Source organism: Nicotiana sylvestris, chromosome 3 (assembly GCF_000393655.2).
Source record: "Nicotiana sylvestris chromosome 3, ASM39365v2, whole genome shotgun sequence".
Classification (NCBI taxonomy): Eukaryota; Viridiplantae; Streptophyta; class Magnoliopsida; order Solanales; family Solanaceae; genus Nicotiana; species Nicotiana sylvestris.
Window position 1 is genome coordinate 170,725,557 of NC_091059.1, and position 13,325 is coordinate 170,738,881.

Here is a 13,325-nt window from a genome sequence, read left to right on the forward strand (position 1 = left end):
TCGTACGACTTCTTGGTTATGCCATTCAGCTTGACTAACGCTCCAGCCACATTTTGCACCCTGATGAACCAAGACTTCCGAGAGTACATTGACGAATTCATGGTGGTCTACTTGGATGACATTGTGGTATATAGCCAAACACTGGAAGAACACCTGGAGCACTTGCGGAAGGTCCTAGCCCGATTGCGGGAGCACAAATTATATGCGAATCTATCCAAGCCAACTATTCATTAATGCAATCAAGCTTTCTTTCATTCTTAATTCTCATTTCTGTTCTCTCAATTGCCGGTGACATTGATTTTCACGTACGGCACTGACAATCTCGTCTAGCGTACGAAAGGGACCTCAGTTGGCAGATAGTAACTGCACTGACATTAATTGCTTAGCCTTATGTCGCCCTTCCAAGGAATCTCAGGAAGGCGTCACGTAACAATAGTCATGTAATCACACGATCACTTGATGTCAAGAAAAACAAAGTAATTTCTCTTGTTCTTGTGCCGCCTGTATGTGTATTAATGTGTTCCATCCATTACCATCATATTGATGAAGCATTTTACTTCAATGTGATATAAAAGGTATAATACATAAATATGCTATCAAACTTGGCCTCTGCTGGCAAGTATGCCCTCCAACTTTGGGTGTTCACATGTAGACACCTCAGTTTGTCTTCACTTTATCAATTGAACACTCCAACTTGCAAAATGATTAAATAGACACTTCCAAAATGTATGTGCCATGTCAGTGTGCCACGTCAGCATTTGTATTTACATGTTCAACTTTACACAAGTTAAGATGCATGCTTGTGTACATCTAAAGTTGGAGGACATACTTGCCCTGCGAGGCCAAATTTATATATTATGCGTTTATAGAATAAAAGCGATGACTTATGACAACCCATCAGAAGAAGCCTCTTAAACGGAAGTTAGAAAAAAGACCAAATTAACTAAAAAAGACGTGCCTCGATTTCATTACCTATAAATTATTGCACACTTAATAGTAGTCTAGAGCTGATCAAATACATCTCTTGACAGCCAGACAAATGTATACAGCATATGACTTACATATAGTAAAAGAAAGGTGGTACTAAGACCAACTATTATTTTTGACAACAAAGATGAAAATTCCTTAGCATAGAAACCAAGGAACCACATTACTATATAACAAGCAATAGATTGAATAGAGACAACCCCTCAATCAGTGCAGCAACGGTACATGAAATACCTCTCCATTGGCTTTCCACATTCTGCACACACTACCATTTTTGGAATATAATCATCAAGTCCGGGTACAACTAAGCGATTGCAGTGCTGAGGAGTGTGCAATTGCAGGAAATAATCATTAAGTGCGGGCACAAATCCTTTTTCTCTAGCATCTTCCTCCCAAACAGTGTAATCATCTAATGTTTTGGTGATTATCTGACTTTTGGCTCGTGCCATTTCGAACGATCCTCTGCTTATCAGTGCCCACCCTTGATCACTTCCATCAAAACTCAGCATTGTCAACACTTCTTGCATAATTTTATCTTCTTGGATTGTCTTTCCGAGCTGCATTTTGGAGTAAAACATGTTCTCTATTCTTGTCCAAAAGTACCAAACTGATCTTAAGTCCAAACAATAACTCAGATTTTCTGCTGTTACCATACTGTTGATACTTCGAACTCGCTCCTCGTTGTTGATCTTCCCCACATACATCATTAGTAGATCAATCCCAGCTCTCTGACCTACACTTTTTGCTGATTTTGTGAAACTACGGATCCATTCGACGTCTTCTCCTCCATACAAACAGATAAACTTCCCACTCGTCATCTGATTGCCACATTATTGAATTAGTACATGCATGGATGTGAGTAAAGGGCATCCCAGTGCACTAAGTTCCCTTTATGCGCGGGTTCCCTTTAAGGTCATGCTCGAACCCATGACCTCGTGGTCACATGGCAGCAACTTTACCAGTTACGCCGAGGCTCCCCTTCAGTACATGGATGTGAGTATAAACATAAAATTGCAAGGCATTTTTGTTGTAAGCTTACCCATTCAATTAAATTCTGATCTATGCCATCGACGACTAGCTCAAGATTCCAAGATTCCACGCTCCACAAAGCTTCCTCGTTGGAAATAGTGAAAGGATAGGCCAAATTTCCCCAAATCCAAGCCATGTGAATAGCATTTGGACAAGCCACTTTACCCTGTTGTGGATCCAAGGTTACAAGCATCATTTTCTTAGAGAAATGTTACCTTTCTTTGACAAACTTGACAATTGCTGGCGCTAACAAGGAAGGATGGTGCAATGTGTACCACGGCATTATTGCTTGCAGCTCCTTAAATTTCACTTCCGCCTCTTCATTCCATCCCCTTGATTGATCCACAATCGGAAGCCACACTATTTCATATTGAAGTTCTGGCCTTGCCCTTGATTCATTGTATATATGAGACAGTACTAACAACTCTTCAGGGCTGGCGTCAAGATCAGACAGCAGAAGCAGAACAGTCTTTCTTCTAAGGACCTCAATACTAGCCTGAAGTCAGGGAAAACATATTCTTTAACACAGGAAAAAACATGATCTTTCTTTCAGGTTAAAACAAGTAAAATTTGAACGTACCCTCGTGTGAGTGGTTCCTACTTCAAGTGGGAGTAAATCGTCCTTGATATAAATCATTCCCCTGTTTATCTTCATGTTGTCGAATTGAGTTGTCTCAAAGAGGTGCACCAGCATCTGATAGTACTCAACGTGCATCTTCTCCTCTGCATGGTATTTATAGAAAATTACAAGAACTAGCTCAAATTCTAGTTTAAATCATGATTTTATTACTTTATGATGATTTCTTGATTCCTTGTGAAGGATTTTGAAGTTTCAGTTTGACTAAGATACTTTATTATGTATCTTAATCTGTCACTTCTCTTCCATTTTCTTGTATGATACTTTATTATGATTCGATGATTACATCTACTCACGAATATGATGATAGCAACGATCTAATTCAGCTCTGCGGTGATCGCTTATGTTTCTCAGCTTGTGAATGGAGCTTGACTTTTCCCATGTGTCTGATGTGGTAGCTGCTATCATCCTGCATATTCCATTTGTTTGCATGTAGTAATGTTACTTCCAATTGAACCAAATTAAATTCGTACACAAAAAAAGAAAAGAAATATTGTGGTTTAACGGAGGGACTTACTCGTAGTTCATTCCAAGAAGGCTAGAAAGTTGAGAAGCACAAGCAACAATACTTTTAATGGTCCAATAAACAGCAGTAGGAATGTGGGAAATAGCAATAGACAGAGGTGGTTGATCTTCAGAGATGTACTGAGAAGGAAGCCTCTTGAACTCAATTATACATTTTGTTACTTCCAAAATGGCCTCGATAAGTTCGTTCATGGCATCAAATCGCGACTTGAGGGAAGCATGGTGCTCCATAGTATCTTGTAGCTGTTTCAAGAGAGCCACAGATTTTGCCAAGGGATGAGTAGCAAACATCTGAGCCACCAGCCAGAATTCACCATAGGTAATGGCTAATGCTGCTAAAGATAGCACTAGTTTTGCGTCCCATTGGTAGCCAGAGAGCATAGCTAAAATTGCCATTGTTGTTGAATGAGTATCCCCTCCTCCTGAGCACTTGCATGTCAACTGCAATTACATTTTGTAAAGACAAACGTGTTATAGCCAAAAAGAACAATCTAATAAAAAGAAAAGTGTGTGGACACACGGAAGATTAGTCAACCTCGCAAGAGACTCTGTGTATGATATCAAAGGCAAGTGATGCCTTTTCTTCTAACTTCAATGCTTCAATGTTGGCTTGATGAGGCTGACTAGTGCCCTGAAAACATATAGCATTGCAATCAAAAGTTAAGAAAACAAAACGTCGTTGTTTTGACAAGAAATGTGTTTAGAAAATTAGATTATATATCATGTAATCAAGCTAAGAAAAACTAAATGTTACATGTAGCACGCCGTCAATGCGAGCAGGGTAAGCATGGGCGAAGCTACATGTTGTAAAGCCCTTCGTCGGAAAATTACACTGCGTATATAAGTAAAATATTACATTTTAGAGGTATATAATATATATTGAACACTCTTTCTCGGAGATTTTTTTCACTTCTTTCAAGTTTGAATACTCTTGAGTAAATTCCTTGCTTCGCCACTGAGGGTAAGCATGTTGAAAAATCTCCTCGACGACATGGAGGATGATTTTAACATCAACTTCGCGACCATCAGGATTGTGAGTATCAAGAATTTTTTTGGACATAGCATGATCATCAGACATTGGCGGCGAAGGCTTACTACCATGACGAGCAGATGGCACCAAAGCACCCATTTTCCTGGTTTTTAATTTGGCCTTTGAAGAAGAAATTACAATAGTGAAGCATGCATGCATGCAAGGTATATATAGTGAGGAGAAAGAATATGGGAATAAATTAAGGGGGAGGCAAAATGTAAATGAATCGAGTACCTTGCTTGTAAGCCTGTAAGAGGCTTGCTTGTAAGCCAATTATTAAATATATCCGGACGAAGGCATGTGCCAACTTTCTGGCAAACGAAAGGCACAAATACAAAAGATTTACTAATATGGGAAGATGAGACCAAGGAATCAGGATGTAGAGTTTCTTATCCTAGCAGATTTAAAAGATTTTAAGTTTTTGTACTTTTTTTCAATTTACCAAAAAGGTAAGTAGTGAGTAGTTATTTTAGGAGGAAAAAGGTCAAATTTATCCTTGTACTATCAAAATCGAGACAACTTTAACCTCTGTTAAACTTTTGATCTCATATTATTACATGCGTCACTCGAAAAAGTCCTTTTTATATATACACTTGACCCCTAATTGAGCTCCAACTGTTCAACATAATGGTAATTTTAAATCATAGTCAAAATTTGAAGGATCAATTTGAATCTATTTTCTTGAAGAATTTGAGCAAATGACTACTAATTTCAAGCTAAATATGATGACTCGCCATGTCATCATGCCATATAGGCACCATTTGGCATATACTAATGTCATGTGGAAGCTTACATAGGAAGAAGGCTAGCATTTGTGAGAAGATTCTAGAGAAATATGGACATTTTCTTTGGAAGATTCTAGATCCCTATGGATTTTCTAGGAAAGTCCTTGGAATCTTCTAGGCTTATAGAGAATTTTAGAGAAAGCCCTTTTCTTGTAAATATTAAGAACTTGTGTAACAATTAATATTTACGCACTAGCCCCTAGGAGAGGGAAAGATAGAAAGGTAACTAGCACACCTAGCAGCACCTCGAAGCTGTATATATCACACTTATCTGTGAACTTAATGGCCTGGTAATATTCTGGTGCGATGTATACTAAAGTTCCTACCACGTGTGAAGTTGAAACATGCGTAAGGAATTCTGGGACTGCTTTGCAAGGCCAAATTCTGCAATTCTATGTCTTATTTGACCTACAATCTTAATTTCTGATTTAATCTGGCGCATTTTAATATTCAAAGCCTTGCTTTCCCAGTGAGTCTACAGCATCCATTGGGGGTTCTACGATCTTCTTTATAGCAATAATCTTTATGTTACTTCCTAGTAACTCACCTTTATACACTTCTCCACATCCACCTTTTCTGATTTTTTCCAGTGATGCCAATCCGCCTACGTTCTCCAAAAATGCTAAGTCCTCGGCTTTCTTAATCAATGGACTGAAAATTGTTACACCTAAATCATCCCTACTGTAAGGCCCCGTTAAAATTTTCTAATGATTTAAGATCTTTAAAGTGCGCCAACGGTATTTGGGAATAACGTATTCGAGTATTGAAGGAGACCTAGGGGATAGAACCATATTATTTTGACTTGAAAATACATATGGAGAGTATTTTGGAACATATTAAGGAGGTTTGTAAGCGGGAAGAAGTTGGTTGGAACGAGTTGGAAATTTTAAGAGAAATAGATGTCCAAATTTGCACAATACTTGACTTTGAATGGGTATAACTCTCATAATACAAATATATTTTCAATGAATTTTGCCCCTGAAATGTATCTCATTGAGTCTAGTTTCTAAAGTATCAAGTCGTTCGTCATTTGGACATTCCTACTAAAAGTTATGATCAAATTACTAAAGTGAGACCACCTTGTTAGTTTGGCGGATAGCGAAGAGGCTCGTTTCGCCAGACCGGGCGCGGATCCTGTCTTCCCTTGTATGTCCCTTGTATGTTGTGGGCAGTGAAGTGAGTTGGGGCCGCCCCAACTTCAGGTCCTTTTAAGTCATTTCGTGGGCTCATTTCCCCCATTTCATTTGGACGAATTTTGGAGCTCTTCTCCACTCTCTCAAGATCATCAACTCCTCCCATTTTCAAGGTAAGCAATTCCAATAATCTTGGTGTGAAATTCCATTATTTCTACACTAGTATTGATGAGATCTACACATAAAATACTTAGATCTTCAAGAAATTTCTTCAAGAACTCAAAGGAGGATTTTGCAAGATTTCTTCCAAAAGGTAATCCTACACCCTTAGACTTACATGTATGAATTAAGTATTGAAACTTATAGTATGGTGATTGGAAGCCATAAGTTCCCAATTTAAATACATAACCATGGTAGAGATTGAAAAGGTGATTATTTGATGGAATTTTATTGGCTGGGTGTGGATGGATAGTCATGTATGTGATGTTGAAAGTTATGAATTGTTTAAGAATAATGGTGGGATAAATTATTAGTAAATGGTAGTAGTTGGAGGAACTAATTCTATGGTTAAGAGATGTAGAGATTCATGCCTACTAGGTGTTTGATAAAGTACCTAAATTATGGAATTTGTTACTAATATTGGTCTCATTTGATGTTGTTATTGTAGATTGAAGTTGCTTAGTGTAATGGATCATTATAGAATCATTATGGGACGAATTTAAAGTATGTTGGCTAACCTACTCTTTTAGAAATAAATTCCATAATGTTTCCTTAACTTTCAAGTATTGTTGGCTCAAGTTCCTAATTCCTATGTTCCAGGTTATCCCTTATAAACATATCAATTCTGAATGAGCCTTATGTCGAAATATATATGTTCAAAGTGTTGATTGCGTATTAAAATATTATGGCTTTGAGTCGTGTTTCAAATGAAAATTAGTATGCCAAATTATGTGAGAAAAACTCGATATGCCTAAGACTCTTAATTACTCATATGTGTACCTAAAGTCTTGATTAGAAATGTCTTGTTATTCATAATCTATAAAGATGCTTGAAAATGAAATAAGTGAATTGGGGATGTAGAGTATGGCCAACGTGCCAAGAATGAAAGTTATACTTGTGGTTAATGGTGCCAATGAAATAACATGATGAGAGAAAGATTATGAAATGAGCTTTAATTTAACTGTTCCAAAAGTATTTCAAAAATAGAATCGCCTAAAAGTTTATGTAATCAAGTAATGCCCATATGTGGCTGTTTTAACTAATGTTATGCTTTGTGAGTATTTTCAATGTGTTTGGCGTTCTTACAGATTCATGAGTGGAAATAGTGTATTTCTCTTTTTGGGGAAAGGTATTTAAAGAATAAATGGTGTGTTACTTGTTTATGATTTTAACTTGCGCACCGATTGCCAATTATTTTACTCTATTCTTGGAAAGAAATCTATTGTGCTTAAATTCTTCATTTCTAATGAACTTAAAATGGTGATTTTAGGAATATTATATATGTTGATATTTATGATCATGATACATGAGAGGGAAGAAATGAAAGTGTGGAATATCAAATACGACCACCGTGCCTTGAATAAAGAATCTTGTGATGGCCAAAAGAGTCAAGGGAATATTGTTCTTGTTTTTGGTTGAAAATAATAGTAAAGATTTATACAATGTGAAAGATGATGAGGTAAATACATTTGTACCTATGTTACCTTTGTGTGCATAAATAAAAATAATATTTTTGGGAAATATCAATAGAAAACCGAGGAAAGGTGGTTGTAATAACCCACACCTAAAATTATATGTGTCGGTGTAGAAGTGGATTGTGATTCCCTTATTTGGTATGAGTTTGATGGGTTGATATTATTTCCCTTATGGGATGAAACTGGTAATAATTGTGGATTGTAAAAGTCAACCATGAAATTTGTGAGAAGGCGACATAGCTGATCAATTGGAGATCGAACGCCATGTTGTGCACATGGTGGTACTACTCTTGGTAACACTTTTCGTTCGTACCACATGTCAAACCACATTATTAGTGGGGAGGTGTCCTAGCCGATCGAGGATGATCGGTCTCTATGTTATAAACACGGTGGTATATCGATGCTAATGATCTCCCAACCAATAATATATATTAATTTTGTATTTTGAAAATTGTTATGTTTCAACTGGACATTTGTAAATTGTTGAATGTGACTTATTGTTTCTATGTTTTTTCCTTTCTTATATTGACATTCTATTTTAAAAGAGGACAGTTAGCTTTACATATTAGTACTATTCCATATGTACTGTCATGGACTGCTTTCCAGACATGCCCCATGACCCCTTGGTTGCGCCCCATGGCGGCCTAGCAAGCCTCACAATGCCTAGCGCCATGGTCGGCCCTGTGGTCTTGGCTGTGCCAAGTGACAAGCGCACATGTGCCTCTGTCGCCCCACCGATGCCTCTCGCCAGCGTCCAAGGGCTGGCCAATGACAACAGCGCCGCGTGCCCTGACAATGTCGCGCGCGCAGATCCTGATGCCTCGCCAGCGCCCAGCTGCAGGCCCATTCCAGCAGCGCCTCGCGCACAGACCCTGATGCCAAGCACCAGTGCCCAGCCTCAGGCCAGCACATCAAGTGTCGCGCGCGCCCACAGCAACGCGCGCGCAGACCCGCAAGACAAAGATGCTGCCATCGGACTTAGTTTTTCCTTGTAATAATCTAAGTCCTTTTCATTGTAATCATAGACTAGTTTTCATCATTTTCATTTCAGTGTGCTTCTACAGCTTTATTAGGACTAGTCTTGTAATGTTGGTTTATTTTTTTTAAGCATTATTAAGGGGGACCAAACAATCAAACATTTCAATCAGCATTTTCTGGTGTCTCTCCCCCTCGACACCACATCATTGTAATCATCATTTTCAGTCATCAATAAAATCATCATCAGCATTCAAAACCCAATTCTCTCTCAGCTTCCGCAATTGCTCACGACATTGGTTTTCCCGCACGGCACTGACAATCTAGTCTAGCGTGCGGCGAGGACCTCATTGGCGGACAGCAACCGCACTGACATCGGTTGCTTAGCCTTACGTTGCCCTTCCAAAGATCATCAGGAAGGCGTTGCGTAACAGTTGGTATCAGAGCCTAGGCTCGACATCGGACGAGGGAACACATTTGCCATCATCACCATTTCTGACCATGGTGAATCATGGGGAGCGTCTAGCATCCCTAGAAGAGACGGTTGACCGATTACGACCCATCGTGGATACGGTGCCTGATCAAAACAACAACCTAGTGCAAAGGTTGGACGACCTGGACCGCCGAATGCGGCAGGCGGAAAATGACATTGCAAACATCAGTCGTGACTCCGACGAGGACCGACAAACGGCAGCCATTGAAACTGCCAATATTCATGGCAAATTTGAGGACCTCCAACAGGAGCGTGCCGACGATTTAGCCCATCAGCAACATGAGGCAGACAGACTAACTGCCATGCAGCAAACCATAAACGACTTGACTGACAAGCTCAACGTTGTCAATGCTGCCTTACAGAGCCTACTTCGAGAAGGCGACCATCACATCAGGGGTGCAGCAAATCTCACCCCCATTCCACAAAAGCTTAAGATACCGGAGCCAAAGCCATACGACGGATCCCGGGATGCTAAAGAAGTGGAAAACTTCATCTTCGACATCGAACAATACTTCGATGCCGTGGGCCATTTGGAGGAATCCAAAAAGGTAGCGACTGCTGCCATGTATCTTCAGGGCGATGCCAAACTTTGGTGGCGGGTCAAATACGAAGCCATCAAGGCCGGTGAAGATACTCTTCAGACATGGGACGAATTGAAGGTAGCCATACGCCTGTAGTTCTTTCCCGAAAATGTGGAATACAATGCAAGGAGAAAGCTACGGGACCTCCGCCACACCAGATCAGTGAGGGAGTACGTGCGCGAATTCTCCGCACTCATGCTAAACATACGCGACATGGGGGACAAAGACAAACTCTTCGCATTCATAGAAGGTTTGAAACCTCATGCCCGTATGGAACTACAGCGACAACGGGTAGACACCCTGCCCAAGGCCATTCAAGCTGCAGAATGCCTTGGCGATTATCATTTGGGAACTCAGAACGACATGCCTCAGCCGTCTGTCCGAGGAGGATTCAACGGGCACCATCCCAGCAATGGTGGCCCAAGCAAAAGTGGGGGAGATCGGAGTGCATCCAAAACTAAGACTCCTCCCTCCAACAGCAACAGTGCTGCATCCATCAACAACAATCAGGGGAGAAAGCCTCCCTCAGAATGCCGTCATTGCGGCGGGGCACATTGGAACAATGAATGCCCAAACATCAAGGTCAATGCTCATCAGACTGTCGAGGATGAGACAGATGCATCAGACACATCAGAAGACAACCAGGTAGGCGCCTTCAATGCAATTGTTGGCTCTATCCCACATGCCTTAGCGGGGACCAGTGCATGTCCTCCTAAGAAAACATCAGTCCCGATCACCAAGAAAGGGAAAGAAAAGATGGACGAAGGACCTCCTAAGCAAGCGAGGACCCTAATGTTCGTCGAATTGAAAGTGAACGGCAAGCCCCTTCACGCATTGATAGACACGGGTGCCACCCATAACTACTTGTCATCAACGCAAGTAGAGCGCCTAGGTCTTGTGGTACAAAAGAGCAAAGGCCGCGTCAAGGCTATCAACTCACCACCTCAGACATTGGGTGGAACAGCTACAAATGTCCCAGTGAAACTTGGCCCATACAAAGGAAGCATCGACCTGCGCATCGCAATCATAGATGACTTCGACATCATAGTGGGTTTGGATTTCATGAGGCAAACCAACACCATACCAGTACCATATGCCAACATGCTCCTGATGATGGGAGAAAAAGGGGCTAAGCCCTGCACCATACCATGCTTCCCCATAAAGATGGCCGCTGAAAACATCTCGGTCATGCAGTTGGAGAAGGTAGTCGATAGACATGAACCCCTGGTTCCGACTACCCTTCACAGCAACAATCAGCCATCATGTCATCGACCTCAAAAGACTGGTGACGCTCATCATCGTGTGAAGACTTGTCAGCCATGCCACAAGGACAAGTCGGATCACTCATCACAGCCGGGACCCTCGCAGCCATTACATGTCCCTCAGAGACCATGGGAAAGTGTTTCCCTCAGATTCATCACGGGATTGCCCCAAGTCGGCAATCTTGCATCCATCATGGTTGTCATAGATCAGTTCTCAGACTATGCAACTTTCATAGCAGCCCCGCAAAACATCTCAGCAGAAGATACAGCTCGACTCTTCTTCTCGCACATTGTCAAACATTGGGGCCTGCCCAAAAACATTGTTAGTAGGCGCGACTCACGCTTCACTAGCAACTTTTGGACCCATCTCTTCAGGTGCTTTGGGTCAACATTGAGTCACAACACAGACATCCATCCACCATCGGATGGCCAGACAGACCGGTTCGATGACATGCTGGAGGAATATCTCCGCAACTTCGCAACCGGATCACAGAAGCATTGGGTGAAGCTCCTGGATGCTGCTCAACTGTGTTTCAATTCTCAAAAGAGCCATCATACAAACAAAAGCCCTTTTGAAATTGTTACCGGACAGCAACCGCTTCTCCCGCAAACGGTGAATGCATCAACCATGCCAAAATCTCCTCGAGCTGCCAACTTCTCGAGTGAATGGGAGCGCAACATGGAGATAGTGCGGAGCTATCTCATCAGGGCCCAAGAGCGGGCAAAAAGGTTCACCGAACAGAATCTTTGCTTTGCCCAACATCAACCAGGGGACAAAGTAATGCTATGCATCCCAAAGCGGTACTTGTTTGCAGAAAGGACCCATGACCCTCGCCTGCAACAAAAATACATTGGGCCCCTGCCCATTGCAAAACGCATTGGGAAGTCCACATACCAGGTCAAAACTCCATCCTGGTGGAAGATCCATCCAGTCTTCCATGTCAGCCGCATGCAATCATTGCTTCGCTACAACAGCAAGCTCAAAGAACAGAGGGGCGCAGACCTCCCATCCAACAACCATCAGAATCATCATCATCATCATAAGGCTCCGAGGACGGCGCCAACTCAGGTGGGGGAGAATGTCATGGGCTGCTTTCCAGACATGCCCCATGACCCCTTGGCCGCGCCCCATGGCGGCCTAGCAAGCCTCACAATGCCTAGCGCCATGGTCGGCCCCGTGGTCTTGGCTGCGCCAAGTGACAAGCGCGCATGTGCCTCTGTCGCCCCACCGATGCCTCTCGCCAGCGCCCAAGGGCTGGCCAATGACAACAGCGCCGCGCGCCCTGACAATGCCGCGCGCGCAGATCCTGATGCCTCGCCAGCGCCCAGCTGCAGGCCCATTCCAGCAGCGCCTCGCGCACAGACCCTGATGCCAAGCACCAGTGCCCAGCCTCAGGCCAGCACATCAAGTGTCGCGCGCGCCCACAGCAACGCGCGCGCAGACCCGCAAGACAAAGATGCTGCCATCGGACTTAGTTTTTCCTTGTAATAATCTAAGTCCTTTTCATTGTAATCATAGACTAGTTTTCATCATTTTCATTTCAGTGTGCTTCTACAGCTTTATTAGGACTAGTCTTGTAATGTTGGTTTATTTTTTTTAAGCATTATTAAGGGGGACCAAACAATCAAACATTTCAATCAGCATTTTCTGATGTCTCTCCCCCTCGACACCACATCATTGTAATCATCATTTTCAGTCATCAATAAAATCATCATCAGCATTCAAAACCCAATTCTCTCTCAGCTTCCGCAATTGCTCACGACATTGATTTTCCCGCACGGCACTGACAATCTAGTCTAGCGTGCGGCGAGGACCTCATTGGCGGATAGCAACCGCACTGACATCGGTTGCTTAGCCTTACGTTGCCCTTCCAAAAATCATCAGGAAGGCGTTGCGTAACAGTACTAGCGTCCCTTTTGTCAGGGGCGCTGCTTCTTCAATAGATGCAAGTGGTTCATCAGCGGGCAACTTTGGTCCTCGTTAACAATTACTCTCTATTAAGCAAGTGTCAATTTCTCCCTCCATGAGTTGTCGTGATAGCACCTAGTCTCTACGACTAGGTTAGCCTAACACTTTGCGGAAATGAAATAAAAGCATGAACATTAACTATTAATAGTAACAAATTTCTAATAAGCAACTGAATGTCACTCGGCATATACAATTATCACCTCTGAAATGTACCAAACAATTCCT

General features: G+C 42.0%; 1 pseudogene; it reads right to left on the reverse strand.

Annotated features, from left to right (window-relative positions):
• Positions 1-939: 939 nt before the first annotated feature.
• LOC104212967 (protein SIEVE ELEMENT OCCLUSION B-like) lies at positions 940-4,318 on the reverse strand (annotated as a pseudogene).
• Between the last annotated feature and the right edge of the window lie 9,007 nt (positions 4,319-13,325).